Genomic DNA, 18854 nt, shown 5'->3' with positions numbered 1-18854 from the left:
TTTCTCTGGTGACCAGGCGTCCACTGACTGTGCCAGTTACTGGGTTTTCTAAAGAGACGAGCTGGAACATGGCTGCTTTCTGCAGAGATGTTGTTTGCACTGTTTACACCTTGTGGCACCCGTACATACTTCAGTGTACAACAAACTGCTGCCTGGTTTTATGGGGCTGCCTCTGGAGGCCTTCCAATGGAGGTATGTGCGAGTGTTAGAGAATGTGTGCGTTCCTGAGTGTGTGTGCGTCTTCAGGGCAAAAGGTGGTAATTAGCCTCAATGTGAGGCCTTGCTGCGGGTCTAATGATTCTCCCAACAGTCTTGCTTTGAGTCAGCGCATCTCACACACACATGGATACACTCATACTTCATCATCTCCTGCACCAATTACTGCTCTACATCTGCCGGAGAAACATAAAAATAACAACGAGAACATCGGTGTAGGATGCACTTTGCCTCTTGCCTGCTTGTGTGCATCGACCCTAAACACACAAACACATCATAAATAAACCAATCCAACCATAATGAATAAGCAAATATGCAAACTGCATGCAAACAACTGATATATAATGTATCAAGCAAGCCCAAAAGTGCTAAACAGGTCCTCTTGCTGGTTTCTTTGCTTAGTAGGTTTAGTAAATTTCACTTTATGTCATACAGTAAATAAGGAAATAGGACAGTTTGAGTCGTGGGATGTTAAAAAAACACAGCAGCAGCCAAGGGGTTAAACTACATCCTACGCTGTTCTTTCCTGCATGGAAACAATGTATTTTAATTGTTAAAATTAGACGGATCAAAGGGAAACAGAAAGCAGAGCTGGGACTAGTGGGTAGTGGAACTAATTGGCATATTATGGCCGCCCCGTGCTCCCTCCACCAATTTTTATTCACTCATATTTCCCCTCCTATCCTCCCTCTCCTCTCTGGGTTTCACAGCTCGCTATCTCTCTCACATGCCGTCCTTTACAGACACACAATGTCAGTCAGACTACAGCGTCTCTGTCTCTTTGTACTGAAGATGATATTGACTTGCTGAATTTGGCGCATTAGGATCAGATGATGCTCACTAGGGTCATTATTGTGAACATGAGAACATGTTGTATTGGTCCAACAGTAAAAAGAAAAATGCACTTGATATGAGAGCATTCTTGAAAATAATGACACTAGAATGCAAACAGGTGGTGTTACTGCACATGTGCCTCATTCTCAGGCTTTTAGCGTTTAAACTGCTTTTTTTCCAGCACAGTTTTATTGATTTAATCGCTGTTTTAGCCACAAATATCAAAAACATGGCATGATATTAAGAGCTGAAATCATACGTCAGTCAATAAATTAGTCAATAGACAGAAAATGTATCTGCTTTTTGATATATAATCTATTAATTTTATTTCAAAATGCCAAATTTTTTGCAGTTTCAGCTTCTCAACTGTGATTATTTCCTGCTTTTCGGGGTCTTTTATGACAGTAAACTTTTTTTTTGTTTTTTTTACTATGGGTCAAAATAAGATATTTGATGACATTACCTTGGGCTTTATGAAGTTGTGACTATTTTCTTACACTTCATAAACCACATGATAAATGATTTGCTGAGAAAATAATCTACAGATGGATCTGTAATGAAATTCAGTTGCAGCAGTAATAAATATATGATGATACTGCTCCACTTGTTAAAAATAATGATTAAAAAATAATTAAAACTATATTGCAGACAGGTGACATTAGTCATTCTCAGGATTTTAGCTTTTAAATTTGTTGTTTCCAAGGCAGTATTATTTGTTTCAAGAGTTTGTAAAGCCACAGGTGTCAATATAAAATGAAATTTACAACTGAAATAATCTATTAGTTGCTAGGAAATTATTTTCCTATTGCCTACTCATGTTCAGAGGGACACATTTTCATAAAGTTAAGGGCCACGGGGCAGGACGTTTTCATGGGCTTTTACTGTCATTATGAATGTACACTTGACACAAACTGCCACAACATTTTCATCATTTAAGTGATTAAGCAAAGTACACAGGAGTGCTTTACTGGTTTGAAAGATTTATTGTGACAAAATGTCTGTTATTTGCCAACTTTTTTGTTTTTCGTTTGGTTTTAAATTTATTTGTGAACAGAAGTGATTGGGGGGCCAGTATTGGCTGCCATTTGACTAGGCCGGGTTTAAGCAATATTTAAGAAAAAATACTGCTTTTTTTTAACTGACTATCTTTTGGTTTTTGACTGTAGGTCTGACAAGATATTTCATAACATTGCCTTGGGCAAAGACAAAAGACGAATACATTTGCTGAGAAAATAATCTGCAGATGAATCAATAATGATGATAAGTTGCAGCTGTCAAAATGGGTAAAGGTAAATGATAGAACAGCTAGAACAGTCTGCTAAGTTCAGAGAGTTACATAACTTTACTGTAACACAGCCTTTAAAACTAGGAAAAAACAACGCCTACAATATCCAAAATCTAAGGCGATATCTAGTCTCATATCACGATATCATTTTAATATTGATTTATTACCCAGCCCTACTTTTGATTAAACTGTGAAGTATAAAATGACCTGGGCAATGGATTTTTTGCCTGATGTAGTAAAGGTTATGAAATATTCATAATCTTGCTCCTGTGTCTCTCCCCGTCTGTCTCCTGAGGGGCTATAGCGTGACACCTGTCCTCACGCTGCTGTTTCATCACATACGTATAAATACACACATGAACTCCAGTGTGTGTGTGTGTGTGTGTGTGTGTATCTGTGTGTTACACTCTGTCTTACGCAACAGCATCTACTTCAACTACAGTAGAAGCCTCAACCTCAGCCTGGAGTTCAACTGTCACCATGGCAACACAGAGCCACAGCAGCAGCAGTCACCCACACACACTCATCCAACAGAAAAATATATATATATATCTTCACATGCACGTGGATGTGTACTCACACACACACACACACACACACACAAACAGCTCCAACAGCTGTTTCAGAGCCCGGGGAAGAAGATTATATTGTTATCCCTGAATGGATGAGAATTTGAATGCAACCCGGCCATTATTGTTAAAACACAGACTCGCGCTCTCACTCTCTCTGTGATGCTTGACTGCAGTATCGCCCCATTTGCATTTAAATTATATTCATAGCAGCTGCATATACTGACAGGAGAAGTGTTGAGCTACCACAGCAGACACCTCTCTGCACCCCTGTCCTCTCCCTCCATCCATCACTATAACCACTCATTCATTTAAGCTCTATTCAGATCAACTCAGAGAGCTCCTACAGTTGACATGATCTCATGTTTCTCTCTCTTTACATTACAACAGTGGCTTCACTGAGTGGCTCCATGAGGGTTACTTAGCCTCTGCTCTTGATGTTATTATTGTGGTATGAAGTGATCTGGGGAGCTGTTTGCCTCCAGTGTCTGACTGGGCTGCTATGTTTGTGTCTTATGTGTGCGTCTGTGTGTGCTCATCAATGCACTAATCCTGTTAACAGTCCCGTTAGCCCACACTGAACGGGCTTGATTAACGGATTAGCCGCCACACATATGGGTAACGGAGCTGTGCTTTCTCACAGCCATCTCCTCTGCAGCCGGCTGTCACTTTACTACAAGAATTAAAATTAGAGATGCACCAACTGCAGTGTTCTTGTCTACTTTCCGTTTGCTACTTTAAGTCTGACCTGCGGATTCTGATTTTTGGTGATTCCGATTTTCTTTCTAAGAACTATAATGGACAGCATACTCTACTGGAAATACCACCATGCGGTTGTATGCCTCCGCGCACCAGTCAAGTTGCAGTTACAGTTTACATCCATGTCTGTGAAAACATGGATGCTTCACACATATCTTCCTCCCAGCAGCACACAAGGTCTATACAATCATCAATCACCAATTCAATTGTCACCAATTCAGTAATTGACCAAATGTCCTCCCTTCTGTTCCTGAGATATGACTTTAAGTAATGGTCAGACAATGGTTTTTGCAGAACATTATGTCACTGTGAAACTGACCTTTGACCTTTTGGACATAAAATATCATCACGCCATCATCTTATCCTGTAAGACATTTGTGTGAAATTTTGTCATACTTAGTGAATGAATTCTTAAGTTATGGCCAACATATTTTGTGAGATCATAGTGACCTTTAAAGTTTGACCACCAAATTCTAATAAGGTTAAGTTGAAGTGTGTGTTTGTGCCAAATTTGAAGATATTCCCTCAAGGTGTTGGTGAGATATCACGTTCATGAGAATGGGTTGGACGGACAGATAGACGGACAACCCAAAGATATAATGCCTCCGGTCACGGATATCGCTGGCAGGAAGGCATAAAAATATTTGGAACTTTTCTTTACAGCCACTGAAAAAATAAAAATGTGTATACGATATTAACATTGAATTGTTGTATTAAGCATCGAAAAATGTGGGTGAGAGGATTGTGGAAGCGTAATTAGATCAGGCTTGACTAACAGCTCCCTTTTGGCTGAAGTAATGTTATCACTTCATTCCTTTACGTCACTAGCATTTAAACGTTTTGCTGCCATGGACCAAACTACCAAATCTATCAAATAGACCCTACTTGATAAAAAAAAAAAAGCTGACTAGACTAACTAGCTAGCAAGTTATGGTAGGTTACCCAACTCTGTGTTTTTACGTAGCTGTACCTCTCAGAATGTGGCACTAATCATTTTGGCATTTTCCATTCACTCTACATGAAAAAAATTAGCATTAGCTTTTCTCTGTTAAACTTTTGATCTTACTATCAACTACCACGGGAGTTTGTTAATTTCCTTCACTTACTGCCTAACTAGCAGACCACATTGGACCACCTATATTTGTGTTTTTATTAAGATACCTCCCAGACTGAGAAGCTATATGTTTTAGCATCTTCCATCCACTTACATTAAAAGGGTTATATTTGCTAAGCTACACTTTTGAGCTACTTATCAACTCCGTGATTAAAATAAATTTGGGTAGTATACGCCAGTCTGCTAGTAAGCTTAACACATTGGCTTTGCAGCCATTTGCAGAAAGCATGGAAGTGAAATGCAACATTTGAGAATGAGTTTCAATTTCATTCATTCATTCATTTTCCATAACAGCTTATCTTGTTAGGGGTCCCAGGGGTGCTGAAGTGTTCACCGTGGACAGGCCGCCAGATTATCACAGGACTGACTCACAGAGACAGACAACCATTCACGCTCACATTCATACCTACGGACAATTAGGCATTAGTTGTGAACGTCGACCCAACTTTTGAAGTACAGCAAATTAACCTGCCCAATTAACTCTTTGGATTGTGGGAGGAAGCTGGAGTTCCCGGAGAAAACCCACAGGAAGAACATGCCAACTCCGCACAGAAGGGCCCCCCCACCCCAGGTTTGAACCAGGAACCCTCTTGCTTTGAGGCGACAATGCTAACCACTGCACCATAGTGCTGCACTGGGTTGCAGTGTCTCTGACAGTAGTTACTGTCTGTGCTGCTGTTTGTGACATGAGCCATCATTGGACTCATGGATGTAAATTTGATCCGCGCAGGATCAGCTATATCTGAGATTGACAGATCACTGGGCATGGCCAAACAAACTTAGAAACGTCTGATTCTTGAAGTGAAATTATAGTTTAATTCCTTGTAATTTAAATATTTGTGTATGCATGTAAACTGTTCCACCCTAAGTTATTTTAGCAACAAGTCATAAAAAGCAAAACATCTCCCAGTAGATCTGAGATTATTTCACTAATCCAGTCAGATTTCTTTTCTTTTTTTATTTTGTTGAATCATCCTCTTTTAAGGATACTAAATTTGTATAAACTTCCAAGAAAATCTTGAGAACGCCCTGACCTCTTTAAACATAGGAGGGACCACAGAACAACAACAACAGCTGTGACAAAAGGACATATTTTGCAAAGAAACCGGTGCAACAATAAGGGTTAAGTGGTGATTGGGGACATTAACAACGACCTCTCTCATTCAGGACACCAGAGACAAAAAGCCTTTTCTCTGTTTCCTACTGGAGGGGAGGCTGGAAGCTGGTCGGCTCACTGGAGCATGAAACCCAGCGAGGGAACCAACAGTCCAGTCACTGTCTGTGCTCAAGCTAGCACATAGTTTTAATGATGGAGAGGGAAGGGACTGAAAATGCTTTCATCAGTCTCTCTGCTCTTGTTTAATCTACATCGACTTGCCTAAATATCCCTTTCATTGCCCCGGTATCCCTTTTCACTCTCTGTCCATATTCTGATTCCCCTGACCTCAAATTACCTCTCATCATCTGCTCTCGTCTCTCCCACTTTCCCCTCTCGCTATATCCACATGACAGAAGGAGAGGCTAAAAGAGAAAAGACAGTCAGAGGGAATAAATATAGTGTGAGCGTGTCAGTGATTCGGCCTAATAACAGAAGAGGCTCTGCAGTCACACATTAAAGAGCCTCTTCTCTTCAGCCTTGGCAACTGCGTGTGATTGGTCCATCTTTGTTAGCTTTCGCTGTGTATATCTACCTTCTCCAGGCTCATGTCAATATTACCGATCACCTCTCCCCTGCAGACTAAGAGGGTGTGACCTCTGTGATATCAGTAGACCCCTGAAGCCCCTTAGGCGTCGTCTGCTAATGGAGCGGTTGGGGTTCGACCCTTTGAAAAATCCTCCATCGATTTTTCCAGATCAAAGAATTACTGGTGTAAGGTTACTTAAATTGGCGAGGTCAGAATACATTACAGGTCAATTGAATGGTAATATTGATCAGAAAATTGCCCATGTCTGCCTCAGTGCCATCACAGAGGTTGAATACAGGGTTGTGATGTCTACCATTGAGGACATCAAGGTTACGTCCTCTAGAGTATTTATGAGGATCTGGGTCTTAAAGGCTCATTCTGACATTTTTAGACTTCATTTTTCAAGAATGGACCATTTGTTGGCCAAAAATTACAATAAACTTCAACAACAAACGTTCATGGTTAGGTTTAGGAAAAAAGAACTGGGTTTGGCTTTATAATATTACGGGACATGAACACCACTCTCTCGGGTAAAAGTCGGTGTTTGTTGGATGCATCCACCACCCCTATGCCCGACCCAGTTGGACCTTCACCGCCTTAACTTCTTTCCTTGCCCCGCCGCTTTTCCTCTTGACGCCCCGTAAAAACCATAACAGCGACTGTGTATCATGCCAACGTTAAAGGACGCCTTTTTTCATTGGTTTCTGATAGGGGTGTAACGGTACACAAAAATCTCGGTTCGGTACGTACCTCGGTACACAAGTCACGGTTCGGTTTTTTTTGGTACAGTAATCAAAAAAATAGACAACTATTAAATATCTTTTACTTATTGGTAACCTTATTAAAACATACCACCACAGCAGTTAACTCTTTATACACAATTTTTGAATGAAACAAATATATATAAAATCCTGCTTTTTCACGCTGTTTTAATGAAAATAGAAATATAAAAGTGAAAAATAAAATCCTGCTGTTTTTTTTAACACATTTTTTGAATGAAAAATATAAATATACATTTCTGCTTTAACAGTTTTACTCAATTAAAATAGAAAGTATAGTGCAGCTGGTCAGCTTTAAAGCCTGCTCAGATTCAGTTTTACTAGGAACTTACTTCGCTTTCCCACTTTGTTAAAGTGCAGTAAACAAAACATGCTTATATCTAAAGTGCAGCTTAAACAATTTTACTCAACTCCAATGGCGTTGGTTATTTCTTTAGTGCGATGGTCAGGGAAACGCTCTTTCTTTTTAAACGACGATGATATCGTAGTTTGCACCAGATTGCTTTTTCTAGTCGTGCCGGTTAAAGTTCAAACTCGGGTGGTGTCGCTTTAGATGCGTTAGCATGTTAGACGTGTTTCCAAGTACATACCCGGCCGTTGTTCTGCAGTGTCGGCACACTGCTTTTGTCTTGTCAACTTGTTTATTTCCATCTTCGTATTTAACCCTGAAACCAAAGTGTTCCCGAACGGAGGACTTAAGGTTTGCGGGTGTGTCTTCAGGTTCGTCAGGCTCACTTACCATGTTGTCAAAATGCGAGAATGCGCTGCACAAAGTGAAAGCGGAGATTTACGGTCGGACTCGGTCCGTCACTCAATTATGTCTGTCGGGGAACTAGATATTTTAAATGGTTTGGCTCGCAAAAACGGAATTAAAATAAAACAAAATAAAATCCTGCGCCCAATAATTCGGTACAGGGTCGTGCCGAACCGAAAGTCGCGTACCGAACGGTTCAACACAAATACATGTACCGTTATGGCCCTAGTTTCTGAAACTGCAAGTCCCTGCCCAAGCGCTGGATTTCGGCAAATTCGGAGTGAGACGAGGCTCAAAGAATCCACAAATCAACATGTCAGTGCAACAGATTTTTGGGAAATACACTTATTAAATGAGAAGATTGATATCACCCTCATATCTGTACGGTAAATATCAGAGCTGACCCAAATGCTTCGAAGCCTTTGTCGTTGCCATGGTAACTGATATCCAAAGCAGTATCTGAATGCTTCATTTTTTGTTTTGTTTTTTTCACCAGTAAACCGGTGGAGAAAACTGAAAGGAGGTGGCAAGTGTCAGACACGGATGAGGTCAGTGTCCTCAGCAAAGTCATTGTGCCCTGGTCCAAGCAATTAAATTGGCTGTCTGACGAGGAGAAGGTATAATGAATTGCAGACAGTTATCCACAACTGGCAGCTGTAGTGAAGCGCTTGCTTTGCATCCAGTGATGAGGCTGTACCTGTCACGTCCCGAGTTATTAATAACCTTACTAAAAGCACTACGTCCTACCTAAGTCACGTCCCATTGAAGTTTTGAATAATCACAGGTAATTATCACTGAAGCTTCAAAGCTCAAAAAATGGTATTCGGGACAGCCCAAGTAAAAATGCAGCTGGACCCAGCGGCTGGTTAGCTTAGCTTAGCATAAACACTAAAACGGGGGAAACAGATTGCCTGGCTCTGTCGAAGGCAACGAAATCTGCCCACCACCTCTACAGCTCAATAATTAACACGTTGTGTCTTGTCTGTTCAATCCGAACAACAAGTGTAAAGATGACAATACATAGTTTTACAGGGTTTGTGTGCCAGACTGTTCCTTGGCTGGAAGCAGTTGCCAGGCAACCGGTGTAGACTCCAGGAAGTTGCTGCTCCGGAACTACTCCTTTAAATACTCAGAAAATTGTACTGAATTTGTCTGGTGGCTCGTCAAACGTCTTCAGTGGGTGGGTAAGTGCCAAGGGACTTTGGACTCAAACAGCCCTGTTGAGTCGTATAATTACTACAGTCATATGAAGTGGCTTTGTGGCTTTTTAAAATCAACATTAGCTGTGGTACTAAATCTATTAGCTGAGATGGGGTATAAAAGAAACAAGCCTACATACTGAAATAAATGGGGTTTGTTGTAGAAAAGCATTGATGTGATGTGGATAATGTGCACAACACACGCTGAGTGAGTGTGAAAGCAAAGATGTTTACAGCAACAATGCTCAGCTCATTTTTCACCCCCATTATTGACGTTTTTCTCACCCTGAATACTCCATCACAGCCAGCCACCTTCCTCCCGTTCCTCCTTCATCACTCCATCCAGCACTTAATGTGTGTGTTGTTTGGAGGTGGAGCTTTTTGGCTGGAATGATGAGTATCGATTTGCCTGGACTCTCAATAGACTACACACACGCAAACGCACACACAAGCTCACACACGATATATAATTCTCAGAAAGCAAGCAGCTGTGAGCAGTGTTGGGCTCATGACCGGTTTCAGCTTCATCTGTTTGCTCTGTTTAGAAGCACAGACGCTCCTACATACAGCCATACTGTGTATATATATATATATATATATATATATATATATATATATACACACACAGACGCAACATTGCGGGGGGGGGGGGGCATCGGAGGAAAACCAGAGACCACTGGTTGCCTAGCAACCAGAGAGTGGAGGGGAGTTGCAACTATGACTGTGATGTGTTGGAAATGATGTCCAACAGGGACCAATAGGAAAGCTTGATTCAGTGCTGACAGAGCAGGCAGCCAATGAGAACGGGCCCTTAATAAGCCCGCCTACACAGAGACAGATACATCTCCATTAATAGCAGGAGAACTGTAACTATGACTGGAAGCACAGGCTGCGTGTGTGTGTGTGTGTGTGTGTGCAAGTGTGTGTGTGTGCAAACATTGCCAAGTGCTGCAGGATCAAGGTTGAAACAAGATCTCTCAAAGCTTTTCTTCTGCACACACACACACACACACACACACACACACACGCACACACACTCTGCCACACACAGAGGAGCTTGTGAATTGAAGTGCCAGTGTGATGAAAGAGGAAATGGTGTATGATATTTTTCTAGGTTAATAAATACTTCAAAGCCCCAAGATGGAACCGATTTTCACACTGCAGAGGAGCACAAGCTCTCCTAAGGCACCGGGCTGTGTGTGAACATCCATGCATGTGTGTGTGTGTGTTTATGAGTACAATACTATCTGGGTGTGGGTGCTTCAAAGAGTTTATCCACCCTTGGTCTTTTCAAACTGTGAAGATGCAAGTGTGAGAATGCTAAAAAGGCAGAGAGTGGTGTCATGACATAGAAACAATGGTTAAAATTAAAATTAAGAAAATAAGAATTAAGGTTGCAATTCCTTGATTACAGAGGCTACATATCAGATTTTCTACTCCATGTATTGATGCTTAAATTAGGTTTATAGTCTTTTGTCGATCAAGTGTATACAGCTCTGTATGTGTGCCCCGTGCAGCTTATATGATGAGCAGGTCCACATGACATAACTCAGTTATGGTTGACATAGCAACAGAGCGAGAGCCCAGTGGAATGATGTTTATGTTGTTGTTTGGTAACATGCACTTCAGAGGTAAAACAGGGTTCACATGAAACAGCTGCTGGCGGTCAGAATCAGTGAGGTGTGTGGAACATACGATTTATGCACTATTTGGCGGAGGGTAAAAAAAATGCTGCACTAGATCAGGTTAATAGGATCCTTGGAGCAGCCATATGTGCATCTGTGAACTCTCTGCTGAGAGACAGCTCAGGACGGTACCATGCTGTGTAATGCACTTATGAGTCCTTGTGAGTGATGGGAAAACTTTAAGATGAGAAGAGAAATGGTGACATATTTGTGACGGTGCTGTTCCTGTTTGTTTCCAGCAGCCAATGCAAGTTAGGACTATACACACCAGGGGCGTAACGAATAAACAACATGACCAGAGCAGCGTTTCGCAGCCTGTCTGGGGTGAGTTGTATCGCCTGAGCTACTTGAAGCAAAATGCTATCTGCGAATTTGAGTTCCCTGTGGTTAACATTTATGCAGTGTATATGTCCAGGGCTTTTATTTTGAAAGGTAGAAACAAAATGAGTGGATCTAATATGCACTGCCTTTGTCAAGGTTGAAAGGAGTAATAAAGATTGCCATCTTGGATTGGACATTTTTTGTTTTATGATCCTCATTAGTATAGGATTGGTTAAAGGGGAACTAACGTTTTTTTCAACCTGGGCCCTATTTTCCGATCTACTTTTGTCTAAATGAGTGATAGGACTGTTCAATATGTGACATTTCTCCAGTACGAAGCTAGGGCTGACCTGCCTGCAGCTCGAGAGCGCACACTATATTAAATAATAGGGCACTCAGACAGCGTCAAACAATGTCAAAATACGTCCACTAAAAGTGCATTTTTTTTCACACAGATAGGCTCAGATTGTTAGTACAATTATCCGACAGCACAACGGAAAGGAGAAATGAACGTCTGTCTTTACCTTTAGCTGGAATCGGACATATTTGTTGTGGCAAGTCAAAACACTTCCTCTTCCCGCTCCATCTCTCGTCGTCCCTCTTCAATGAGTTCTGCGTCCGTGTACGTCTGTGTACTCCGTGTTCAAATAAATACAGGGTAAAAATTAAGCCATGACTACTCCAAATAAACGCATTTGTAAGCTCACTTCGGTGGTAACTTCCTGTAACAACTCAAGTCTCGCGAGACCAACTGCCATAACACACCATAGAGCGTATAGTAAAACACCAAAGAAGAAGAAGAAGAATCTCACGAGACGTGAGATTTCAGAGCCAGACTTTCACTCTCTGAGTGAGTGTTTTGACTTGCCACAACAAACGTCCAAATTTTTACCCGATTTTGACCAACTGGATCTGGATGAGCCATTTGAATTTGATGACCGCCCATATTTATTTGAACACGGAGTACACGGACGTACATGGACGTAGAACTCATTCAAACTGGAGAGCGGATGAGGAGAGAGAGAGAGAGAGCAGCAACAGGCAGAGGAACATGTCCAAATCCAGCTAAAGATAAACACAGATGTTTATTTCTCCTTTCCGTTATGTTGTCGGATAAGTATACTAACAATCCGAGCCTATCTGTGTGAAAAAAATGCACTTTTAGTGGACGTATTTTGACGTTGTTTGACGCTGTCTGAGTGTCCTATTATTTAATATAGCGCGTGCTCACGGGCTGCAGGCAGGTCAGCCCTAGCTTGGTACTGGAGAACTGTCAAATATTGAACATCCTATCACTCATTTAGACAAAAGTAGATTGGAAAATAGGGCCCAGGTTGGAAAAAACGTTAGTGCCCTTTAATGTCTCTATTCCCGCTGGAAAATCTCATTAATAATAAAATCGCATTTTGTGTCCAAGTGATTTGGAAATTAATTGGGGAACGATTTTCTCCAGATATTTACATTGGATATTGGTGACATATGTACACTTTTGACAGAAAGTACAGAATTGTGTTGCACCAGAGATTCGTAAATTCATAATAAATGTGTTTGTAAAGTCCGTCCTGAAGTTGTAGTGGCAACTGGCACTTGCACAACTGAAACTGAAGTGATGTATAAATTTGTTCTTATGAATCATCTGTAGTGCTGTCAAATCAAAAGCATCAACATAGTAAACAGACAGTCATCATAGTATCACAAGCTGTGGCAAAATTAGGAGGAGAAAAATATATTAAACTTAAAGGCAAATCCTTTGTAAATGTAGGTTTTGTATGGTTTAATATGTATTAGCATGAATTAAGAAATGTGTGTTTGTGAGTTAGTGGGGTTCATACAGTTTAGAGTGAGTTAAAATTGTCTGATGATGCAATTTAAGCTTAACATTATAAGCAAAACATGATGTGATTTCAGGTATAATGTGTGTATTGTGTGACACTTAAAATGAGAGTTGACATTGGTATTTAACAGCAAATTCATCAAATGTTTGTCCAACTATATTTCATAGTACCTCTCTTATATGCTTTAACCTGAACTGGTCATATATTATCTAGTTAATGTTAGTTTTGTCAGTTAGCCTCCAGAATGAGTCTAAATTACACCTGGCAACTGTTGGGTGTGAATATTTGGTATTGATTAATCACTACGTAAGAACCATTTTGAGTGGTGCAACCTACTCTAATTTAGGGATGCATAAATCTGCACTCAGTAAACATTAACATTATAATGAGTTTCAAGTTAGGAGCTCCTGGGCTGTACCAGATATGTCAAAAAATCTGAATCAAGCCACATCAGAGCAGCAGCGTAAATGTAGCCAAGTATGACAAGAAGCCAATACTGAGGTCAAAGCTGCTATAGATAGACCAAACCAAAAGCAACATGCCATGTCCTTCTTACTTTGAGGTTACACATAGACAATGCACACATACACACAGTTAGTTCAGCACTGGAAGCCTCGGCCACCTGATTTAACCTGCCACTGAGGACAAAAGCTTCAGGTAAAAAAGCCACCAGCTGATTTACGGCCTGTGTTCCTGTTTTGTGACCCGGTTCAGTCCCAAAATAAGATGTCAACGCTTTGAAAATAAACTCTTAAAAATGACTGAAGGGTGTGAAATAAAAGGGCTAACACTATGAATGACTCTGGACATAATAGACCACCTGTGTTTCTGAAAATACTGGCAGCATAACCAAATTGATATTTAGGATTTAAACCCTTAGCATCAACACGCTGGTTACTATATGTTAAAAGCCTTTGTCTGTGAAATGTCTGCCTGAGCCTCATCCATCATGCTGTGGTTTCTTTAGGCAGCCTACTGACTAATGCCGGTCACAGAAGGGGAATCTATTGCTGTGACTCTCCGCGGTGACGACTCGATGAACAGGAGGCAGGACTGTGATTGATCGACCAGCGTCTGAGGTAAAAAGCATCTGGCAGTTTTTCCAACTCAATCTTTCTGTCTGTCCGGGATTGTTCTTCAACAGCTGGGAGAAGACAAATACTTTTCTCTCTGTTGTCTTGCTGGGACCTGTCTCATTCTCTCCCTCTGTTTACCTCCCGCAAGGTGCTCGCTTACTTTCCTATAAAGTCTTGCACTGTTACCGTTCCCTCTTTTCCCGTCGTCATTATTGGAACACAAGTCCAAACAGGACAGAAATCACTGACTAATCATTTTCTCTGTTTGACTTTTGGTTTCCAGTAGATTATGGGCAACTTAAAAGGAAGGTTCGCCCAAAAATACATGTTCTCCTCTTACCTGTAGTGCTGTTTATCAATAAAGATCATCTTGGTGTGAGCTGCAGAGTATTGGAGGTGTCGGCTGTAGAGCTGTCTGCCTTCTCTCCAGTATAATAGAACTAGATGACACTGGGCTTGTAGTGCTCAAAGCACTTCTGTCTAACAAACTATCACCACGCAGAGGGAAGCGTGCATCTACTGCTGCCTCACATAGCACCATCAAGCTAGCAAATGTTTCAGTGGAGCCAAGAAAGACGGCATTGATGTTTATATCTCACGCTGTCACAAGCACGAGCCGCTTCCTTCCGCATGGTAACGCAGTTGGATGGTGTAGTTCATAAGAAAGAAATAGTTCCTACATATAACTGCTTACAACAAGGTCTATGGATTATCTTGAGTAAAGCTGGATGATTTGAGGCTATTTATGACCAGATTTTTGAGCTGCATGACTCATTTTAGAGTCGGAATAAATTTCAGCTTTGTCTGGCATCGTTTGCAGTGCATAGTATAGGGTGGAGCCAGGCTCAATCATGGCTCGATTGACTTCTCCCAATGGGCCTTTGGATATTCGGATGAATTTCTGACATGTAAGAAATTTTGGTTGTCCACTGTCAGGCTCTGGCGTAATTGAAGCACAGCCCTGAGTCGATTCCCCAAGGTCAATGCCCTTCTTCTCACTCAATCGTACAGTGTAACCAATACCCAGGCAGTATGTTGGTGCTGCTAACTTGTGTGAATGTGTGCGTGAGTAACAGAGAGAAAAAGACAAAGAAATAGAGGTAGACCATGAGAGCCAAAAGAAATGAAAACATTTTGAAGAAATTGACTTTCAAGCTCTTTGGGACAAACATCTACTTGCCCGTAAGCCTGAAGCTTTCAAACAAATCTTGATGGACAAACTGTTTTGTCGTGTATTTTACATGTACAGTGTGAGCACTCAGGTCGTGGCTTGAAAATTGGGACGCAGAGTTTGAGATCATAAATCGTGAGCTTTGGCTTTACATCGCAGATGATTTACTTGTACAGTGAGAGTCCGAATTAAACGACAACACCTAGTCAGGATTTCTGGAAAGAGGCATTTGTTTTTCAGATGTTTTTTTTTTTTTTAGCGCTTTTTTTAGAGCACCACAAGCAGAGTGCCATCTAGTTCAAGAGAAAACATCGCTATGGCTGGTATCTCCAACACTCAGTTACTCACATCAAAACAATCTAGACTGACACACAGCATTACAGGTGAGAGAAAGAATTTGTTTTTTGATTTGGGGGTGAACTGTCCCTTTATGACAAATTCAGGAGGCCTTTAATTGGAGTGGATTTAGAATAATTTGGTAATCACAGCTGCTTCTTTGAGTGATTTTAAAATGCAACATCACCTTAAACTGAAAGTAGCTCTACACAAAGAAATGTAGAGTAAAAATCTGAAAAAAGCCATCATGTGACAGCGGATAAACCTTCCTTACACTAATAAATGTTTACAGTTTCCCTGGCACATTGTGATTATCACTTAAATATGTACACAGTCAGCCTTTACGCCTGCACACACTCCTACAAACCAACAACATCCCTCTCTTGAACAACTATATCATTTCTTGGTGTCGTCCCAGATTCCACTTCTCTCGCCATCTTCTAAGAGTACGTTAGTGCATGCAAATGAGGATGGGACGCAAATTAGGGCAGCAATTGGATTTGAGTGGGTTTAACTGTAGTAGTAGTAATAGCTTTTTGCTCTTATTCTCTGCTCCACTTGACTCAATCTGGAACTACAGATAAGAAATGACATGTCCTGAGCTGACACCTGATTTGGGATTTTGCTCACCTGTAAGTAAGTCTTGTGATACGTACAAATACGACAGCTTGGTCCAATTTCTGGCAGGGACTGAGATAATGTTCAAGAAAACCAGAAATGCACCCAGTGCACAATATCAAGGGAAGTAATTACCATCTGAGTAACTCTCGTGCAACTCAGAAATTCTGTCAAAGATTTACAAGCGTAAAATCACAGAGAAGAGACATCACTTGCTGTCGTGTCATGATACTTGTGGAATAACAAGTTTTATTACAGCACAACGCTTCAGTGCTTCAACACTGAGCTCGTTCTCTCAGGTGACTCGAGGTCACACTCCTACACACTGGATGCACAGAAACATTTATCTCTAACTCCTGCACAGTCACACAGCCAGTAAATTAGCCTAGTCAGCAGTGTTGATTGAGCGCCATGGAAGTGCTTCGTATGTTGTAATCACCTCAGCCTCGTCGAGCATAGAGATGAGAGACGTATAAATAAAACAGCAAGCAAAGAACAAAAGGATCACCGGCCAGCTCATCATCCCTTCTTTCTCTTTTCTTTTTCGCCACAGATATCCCTCTGTTTCTTCATCACGTCTATCAGCAGGGGTACCTACCTCCCCACAAGACTGGACTTATTCCAAATGAAAGGTTGAGGAGTCGTCTTCAGTTTGCGCTCCTCTCTCCTCCTGTGTTTTCTTTTCCCACACTCTTCTCTTCTCTTGCTCTGTGCTGTTGCTTTCTCGCTGTCAAAGACAAGTGCGTCTTCCTTCTCTTCTTCTTTTTCCTCGTCTGTCTTCAGCTACGCTTTCCTGGCTTTACTCCTCGCCTCCTCACCACCAGCTTTTGTCTCCCGTTCTCTCACTCTCACTCTCTGCAGATTTCCAGCGCTCACCAACTCCTCCTCTTTCTTCAGCTTGCGGCAGCCAGACTACATCTCCTACATGTCTCTGCCTGAGCACTCGCTCTCTCTCTCTACACACAGTCCCTCTCCCTGCACTCGCTCTCTTTCTACCCAGTTCACATTCCCCCCTCCTCCTCCTCCTCCTCCTCCACCACCACCACCTCCACCTCCTCCTCCTCTCCATCTCGTCACTATGGAGACGCTGGGCCCGTACAGAGACAAGCTCGTGCTGGTTCACAAGTAGTGTGAATGTGTTTGTGTGCAGCATGAGTTGAGACAGTTCAACAACAACACTATGATCACAATATTACTTCAATGTAAAATTCCACTGACATAAACTGTTAGCTGAAGTATTTTTTCCCACCACACACTCATATTTCAACATTTAGAAAGAATACAACAGAGCAAGGTGAGCTGTTTCCCCATTTCCAGTCTTTGTGTTCAGCTAAGCTAACTAGCTGCTGTAGCTTTACATTTCCTTTATAGACATGTCAGTGGTATCAGACAAAAAAGTGAATAAGCATATTTCCAAAAATGTATACCAGTAACTACTCTTTTAAAGTCATCATTAATGATCCTTATTTTATTATGAAGTATGAGTCAGTTAGGTACAATACCCATCGACGTCAGCCACTGTTGCTATGGAGAAGAAGCCAGCCAGAAGCGCAAATCACATCAAAATACCTCAGTATAGTTGTTGAATTCATCCTAGATTAAACCAAAATCCAAAAGTGAACCAATTTCAACTGCTGAATGTTTCAAAAGGTCTCTACAAAATAAGACTGTAAGATTAAAGGGGACTTATTAATTTCTTATTTTCAGGTTCATACTTGTATTAAATGTTTCCACCAGAACACTAAACATGTATATTTACCTCATAGTGTCTGTGCTATTACACCTGTATTCACCCTCTGTCTGAAACACTGCCTTCAGCACCTGTGTCTCTCCAAAAACAGCCTAGCCTGCTCTGATTGGTCAGCGTTTTCAGGTCTCCCACATCTCAGCATCTCTTTAGCCGGGGAATGACTGTAACAGCACCTTCTACTGTGAAAAGTCACCAGTAAAAATCTCTAAACCAAAAGCGCACATGTTCCAGCAGGAATATAATCCAAAATTTGTCTCAAAAGTAGAAAACATTATTGAAAACAAAGTATTCAGAATGGTGTAAGCCTGGGGTTTTTGCTTTAATGTATGCTTACCGGGTCATTTTAAACTCTGACCACATCTAATATGAACATTCAACATTGTAACTATATATATTACAGAAACTAAGGAAATGGATAATAGGTCTTATTTGAGCTTGCTACATCCTCGCTGGGAATTGTCGTTTGACTTCTCTCCTCATATTTCTACGTACACAAGCTTGTGCCTTTGATATTTTATCAAAGAACCAGATACTGTCTCACACAGTTGCTCCACTTTTACATTATTAATTAAACCATGAGAGTTTTTTGTTATTGTAATCTTTTTGAGCATTGTGGTGTTTGATGCACATCCAAGTCACGGACGTGCTCTACCTGAAAGTCACCTAATATTGTGTTTGTAGAGAATGATCAGGACTTTTACTTCCACAACCCTTTCAGATGCCTAAAATAAGGGCTTCCTCTTTGCAACTCTGTGTTATTAGTCGAATGTGCAGGGTATCAGATTTTACTGTTGAACAACAGATGCAGACAAGTTTAGACATTTAGCAGGAAATGGCTCAGGGCAGAGAAACTCCCATTTATCTGATC

At 41.1% G+C, this 18854-nt stretch overlaps 1 protein-coding gene across 6 annotated transcripts in view; it reads right to left on the bottom strand.

The window, feature by feature from the left end:
* The window catches only part of anks1b (ankyrin repeat and sterile alpha motif domain containing 1B), a 355962-nt gene that overhangs the window by 31447 nt on the left and 305661 nt on the right, over positions 1 to 18854 (bottom strand). The window contains exon 1 of one of the 6 annotated variants that reach the window (XM_078165474.1): positions 16835 to 17219. The exons of the other annotated variants lie outside the window; for them this stretch is intronic. The gene's annotated coding sequence lies outside the window, so the exon portion shown is untranslated. Of the gene's footprint in view, positions 1 to 16834; positions 17220 to 18854 lie in introns of those variants that run through there. 6 annotated transcript variants of the gene reach the window in all.

Source organism: Epinephelus lanceolatus, chromosome 23, assembly GCF_041903045.1.
Source record: "Epinephelus lanceolatus isolate andai-2023 chromosome 23, ASM4190304v1, whole genome shotgun sequence".
NCBI classification, from domain to species: Eukaryota; Metazoa; Chordata; class Actinopteri; order Perciformes; family Serranidae; genus Epinephelus; species Epinephelus lanceolatus.
The sequence above is the reverse complement of the archived record's forward strand: the minus strand, read 5'-3'. Positions and strand labels throughout refer to the sequence as shown.